Raw genomic sequence first — 6,470 nt, forward strand, 5'->3', positions numbered from 1 at the left:
AAAGTGAGCATACTTTTTTAACCCAGTGAACGTTTAAATAAATAGTCTGATTTAGAGAAATATTGCTTCCTTAGAGATTTATGTCAACATCCAGGCTAACTAATCGTTGAAGGGATGAAATTAAATCCACCTAAATAGAAGGGATCATCCACTGAAACATTCAATTAGAATGTCAGAAGTAGATAATATATCACCAAGCTAGAGATTTTTCTTGCTACTTTTAAAGTTGAATACCATTAACTCTATTAAATACTAGGAAGCAGCCATTAATAGTGGCAGCTTATTGGTTGCTGGTGTACCTCAGTAGCTGCAAACTTTTCGAGCATTCATGATGTCCAACACCACAAAAAAATATAGGCAAGTACAAATCCCACAATATAAAATATTTGAAAAAAAAAGTTATTATTACTATTTTCAGAAGTGTAATATGTAATATTTTATTTAAAGATATTTTTCTTTTTTTCATTTAATATGCCTTTAATATGCATGTCATCCTTGTCTGACACTGGAGAGCCTAGAAGTAGACACAGAACACACACACACACACACACACACACACACACACACACATATATATGTACACACATCAACACATGATTTAATGTAAGTAGCAGAACAGTGAAACTTTCTAAATAACGACAGCTACATAGACATGAGGAGTCTGCCCACATACAGCTAATACTAAGTGCGAGCTTTGGCCAATAGTCTTCTTACTTTGCGCCCCTAACTCCCTTAAGGAAGTCAACCTCATAGAATTCTTGCACTTATAATTAATTTCAAAATTGTCACGTTGATGAAAATACTTTATTTTAAAGACTCTTAGCAGGGCTTCCGCATCTTAAGCTTATACTAAAAGGACAATAATTGGTCAGCATATTAGAAGCTGTGATGAACCTGCTTCCCAGTCACCACTATGCATGCTGTTTACCAACTGTGGGTAGTGGAGGGCATGATGCAACATTTTACATAAATATTAAATGCACTGGAGTTTTCTAAGAATGAGATGAACTGTTCCTATGAATACCATTTCATAAAGGTTACACACACACACACACACACACACACACACACACTCACACACACTCACACACACACACATATACGTACATACATATATATATATATATCATATATATATATATATATGAATATATATGTGAATATATATATATATTCACAACCAAGTTAGTTAAAATATATATGAATGTACAACTGAGTTGTTTGATTTACTGTTTTATGGTGTATTTTTTAAAACAAATCTAATTCCATAATACATATTCGTTAATTTTTTAAACCATATTTCTATGAAATACAAGCATACAACTAATAGTAAGGTCCAAAATGAGAAGAATTACTTTCGCCAGGATGGGGAGAGGGAGGTGGTAAAGGGAGGAGTGACAGGGGCAAAAGAAGGATAAATTAAGCACAGGATGAGCTGCCATGCTAGGTGAAGTCCACCCCATGCTTACAGTTGGTAAAGGCTGCGGTGGTGGTGGGAGTGTAAAGTCACTCATATCAAACATGGGTGGGGGAAAAAGATAATGTGGTATTACAGGATTATCTTGTCTCTGACATGGATCCCAAAATCTCTTGAGATGCCATATGACCTGAGTTATAGTACTGCAGAGGTGGAGGCCTGCCATGGCTTCCTTGAGAGGATCTACCCCTCTGAAAGCCTCTTGTGAATTCCCTGCTGTGATATCCTTTTGAATGCTCTGAAGAGCTATAGGCATTCCAATCCTGATGTACTTCACCACAATCTTCACCTGACCCATTCAATCTAATTTGAGGTTTTTGAAGCCTTGAATCTGAGACCTTTTTCCCCACGTTTGGCTTCTTTTTCTTTCTCATCATCACTAAAATCCAAGGCTTCTGGAGGTGGTTCCTGATCATTCTTCCAAGAGGTATCCAATCCTCTGTCCTGTTTGAGTTTTTCTGTGAATGTATGCTGACTGAAGACGTTCATTGATGGAGAGAAATATGTAGTGTCCTTTATTTTGATACTTTTATGTTATCTGAAGAGTTAAATCTTAACACAAAGATGGATGGGCAACGGGTCAAAATATCTCAAATATCTTCCCTGCTGCTTGTCGGTCACTTTTGAAAATGGCAGTATCCTCTTTAACTGGAGGTAAGTTAGTCATAGACTCTATTATTACTAATTGTTCAATAATGCTCAAACATTCCCTAGAGACTTTAGTGCAACATCTTCAGGCCTAATAACAGTAAGTTCTTCAACAGAAGGTAGTTCATTAAGAAGCAATTTATCTTTTTTTTTAAGAGGAAAATTCTTACTTTCTTTCTTAACTTGGACATCCTCCACTGTACCTGAAAACACAGGAAGAAGGTGATGGAGAGGAGCTTAAACTATTTGAATCTTTTTCACTGTGATCCTCATTTTGAGTCTGGAAGATACAAGTTTCTGACCTGGATCTGGGTATGGAGATTTGCGGCATAGTGGCCTTGGATGCCAAGAGAATAGGGGAAGGATATTTTTCTTAGCTGTTAGAATATCATATGTTTTGAACTTAATCAGTCATCCTTTCAATCTTCTCCGTGTTCCCATTTTTATCTTTCTTACCCATTCAACTTTCTGCCTTTTTACAAAAAACAATAAGAGCAACTACAAAAGCAACAAGACCTGTTGCCCAAATAGTTTTATATTTTCAGCCTTTCTCTTGAATGTGGTCTACTCATGATTAGGTAGTATAATCTTAGCAAGAAATTATTCTTCTTCTGTTAGAAAGTAATACCCATCAATAGTTCTTAGGCTAGGGAAAGACTTCCTACCAATGACCATATTCCAAACTGGAATTTAGCCCATCTTTTTTTTCCACTGTATATATATTATATATACATAAATGTAGTGAAAACCATTGTGAGTTTACAGTACAGTTTCTATGCTGTGTCGAAAAGAGAGTTTTGTTGTAGTTACCCAGATACTCTGCCCTCCTCTGACACATTCTTCCTGCTCCATCTTTAGAGCCCTTAATCTTTGAAGAAGGTGCTGAGATATATACCTTTCTCTTTGGGCAAAGACTCTGGAGCCCCTTGTTTTCAGCACCACAACAAGTTGTGGGTGCTCATGTTTATCACTATCTGCTTCAAACAGAAGCCTCTGAAAAATGTCAAGAGAAGCACAAATCTAGGGATATAATTATAAATCATTAGGAATCAATAACTAGGCTGGCTATTGCACAGTACAGTAGCAGTAAGTTATCCATGGTGCCATTTAACTCATCCAGAGAAAAGTTGTTGGTCTGATAACGGTACTACATTTGGATTTTATTTTCTGGAGCAAGTTTTAAATTCTACCAGAAAGTCTTTGGTTACTACCTTGACATTTGTGTCATTATACCAGTGGATTTGTCTTTCTAGGATACTCATTGTTGTAGCTCACAGGTTTTATACTGGGTATGGTTGGTTTTCTCTGGTAGCTTGCATATCACCTACTGGAAGTGTGTGAGCTAGCTAATGGGAATGAAGTGTACAGTTCAATATGAGCCTGATTTCTTTGTTCTGTGACTCAAGTGTGTTCTGTTTTTGGTAACAGTGGGCTGTCCTCAAGCTATTGATGCTTAACAATAATATTGGCAATGTACTGCAATGTTCAGGAAGTGAGTATTTTGGGACCTCATTTGCCAGAAACTCAAAAAATATTAACTAGTTTCTGACATGAAAATTTATTTACTAGTCTATAAGTATCTGGTAAAGGCATTGCTGTTTCAAAAGAAAACTTAAATTTATTCTCTCCATTTTAATTGAAAATAGATTGATTCCTTATACTATATTCCTGGTTGTAATTTTCTCTCCTACATCTCCCAGTTCCTCCCCATCTTCTTTCCATTGGTAACTTCCTGTCTCTCATAAAGAAAGAATAGACATCTAAGAAATAATGTCAAAATATAACAAAATAAAAATATAATATTAAAGAAAAAAATCACATCAAATTCAGGCAAATATAAAAGACAATGAAAATACCATACATAAGGCACAAGAATTTTAATATTTCATGTATTCTCAGTTTAATGATTGGCTGTAAGTTGTCAGGCTCTGGCAGAGCCTCTCAGGGAACAGCTATATCAGGCTCCTGTCATCAGGTACTTTGTGGCATCTGTAATATTGTCGAGATTTGGTGTCTATATATGAAATGTATCCCCAGGTGGAGCTGTATCTGGATGACATTTTCTTCTGTCTCTGCTCCAAACTTTGTATCCTCCTGTGAATATTTTTGTTCCCCCTTCTAAGAAGATCTAAAGTATCCATACTTTGGTCTTTCTTCTTCTTGAGTTTCATACGATCTGTAAATTATATTATGGATATCCTGAGCTTTTTTTCCTAACACCTATTTATAATTGAGTACATACCATGTGTGTTCTTTTGTGTGTTCTCTGTTACTTTACTCGGGATACTATTTTCTAGTTCCATGCATTTGACTAAGTATTTCATGAAGTCATTGCATTGTTTCTTTCAATTATATATTTTATTTGCTTACATTTCAAATGTTATCCCCTTTTCCATTTTCTCTCTGTAAACTCCATATCACATGCACTTACTCTGCTTCTGAGGGTGTTCCCTGAAGTCATAATTTTTAATGCCTGAGTAGTACTCCATTGTGTAAATATACCACATTTTCCATATCCATTTCTCTGTTGATGGACTTCTGGACTGTTTCCAGGTTCTGATTATTAATTAACTTACCACTGGGACCTCAGTGGAGGACTTAGAGAAAGGACTACAGGAGGTGAAGGAGATTGCAACCTCATAGGAACAACAATATCAACCAACCAGACCTCTCCCCCCAGAGCTCCCAAGAATGAATCCACCTACCAAAGAGCTCACATGGAGAGATCCATGGCTCCATCCACATATGTAGCAGAAGATGTCCTGTGGGCTATCAGTAGGAGGAGAGGCCTTTGGTCTTGGGAAGGCAGGATGCCCAGTGTAGGGGAAAGTCAGGATGAAGAAGTTGGATGGGTGGTGAGTGGGGGAGAATGCTCATAGAATCAAGGGGATAGAGAATGAAACAGGCATTTTTGGAGGAGAAACAAAGAAAGGGAACAATATTTGAAATGTAAATAAATAAAACATCCTATAAAAATGAGTAAGGCTGCTATGAATATAGTGGAACCTGTATCCTTGTTATATGTTGGGTACACACTGTAGTGGCAAATATAAAATAGTGGCTTTAAGTTTTATCCCTCACTTTGCTGGCTCTATGGGGATTTCTAACTTTGCGCTCTAAGTTGCCTCTAAGAACTCAGGTGCAGTTTACTCTATTGCCCCTGCTGATTCTTTCCTGGATGAATACAACTGCTTCAGCATATTCCTTTCCTGAGCAGCCAGGTACAAACATGATTCCATACCCTGGTAACTGATTAAACAGGTTTAGATGTTAAATTCTCAATCCATAAACCTTCTATGCAATAAGCTTACAACCAATGGACAGAGATATAGCCCATCTATATGAGATAAATAGACCCAGAGAAACCATTAGAAATGATAACAACCTCATCAAGCTTGAGATACACTGAGAGAAACATTCACCTCTGAGTCCATCTTCTCCTCTGTCCATCTCTGTCTCCTGCTGCCTCTTTTTCCTACCTAGACCTTTCTTTATTCACCTACCTCTCTACTTTCTAATCATTTATTGCTTTAACATAAACCTACATATTCCAAAGAATGGTGTAGCTGGGCCCTCAGGTAATACTATGTCCAATTCTCAGAATAACCCTCAGACTAATTTACAGAGTGGTAACACAAGCTTGTAATCCTATCGGCAATGAAGAAGTGTTCCCTTTTCTCCGCAGCCTCGCCAGCATCTGCTGTTACCAGAGTTTTTTACCTTAGTCAATCTGACTGGTGTTAGGTAGTATCTCTTGGCTGTTGTGATTTAAGAGGAACCCTTTATACATTGGCCTGAGCATCAGAAATATTGAGAACCAAGGCTTTCTCTTAATACGTTCTAAGTCTGCTCTTTTTAATGCTCTGACCTCTACTGGTTAGGACAGATTACAATGTACTGATCAGCTGTCTGTTTCCTAAAACTAAGGTGAAGCAAACAATAATTCATAAAACAAATTATATTCTGGGAATTGAGCTCCTCCCATGGAATATTTCTTTAATCTATGAGGCAATTTCCAATTAAAAAGTATACCTAAAACTACCATCTTTCAAATACATCAATAATTTAAAACACCACCGAAACAAATTACATATATGCAGTTATAAACCTAAATCATGCCTAATTGTATTATAAAAGTGCCTCCAAAGAAGGCAAAAATAAAATATTATGTGCATATGAAATGTGCATATATATGTATATGCTTTGACTTGATATGTGTATATATACAGAAATTATATAGACATACTGAGTTATTTCTATATCTTACAAATGAACTTACACTTGTGTCCTCTATCATCTTCTCAAGGTTTTTTTTTCTTATGCTTTCTCAATAAGCTGATATTTT

The 6,470-nt window shown here is 36.5% G+C and overlaps 1 pseudogene across 1 annotated transcript; it reads right to left on the reverse strand.

Moving 5' to 3' along the window:
• Nucleotides 1-819: 819 nt before the first annotated feature.
• Nucleotides 820-4,614, reverse strand: LOC308420891 (H/ACA ribonucleoprotein complex non-core subunit NAF1-like; annotated as a pseudogene). The gene is made up of 3 exons: nucleotides 4,557-4,614; nucleotides 1,470-2,328; nucleotides 820-849 (listed from the first exon to the last, which is right to left on the reverse strand). The product of its transcript is annotated as an H/ACA ribonucleoprotein complex non-core subunit NAF1-like (transcript).
• Between the last annotated feature and the right edge of the window lie 1,856 nt (nucleotides 4,615-6,470).

This window comes from Micromys minutus (genome assembly GCF_963924665.1).
Source record: "Micromys minutus genome assembly, chromosome: 5".
In the NCBI taxonomy this organism is placed as follows: Eukaryota; Metazoa; Chordata; class Mammalia; order Rodentia; family Muridae; genus Micromys; species Micromys minutus.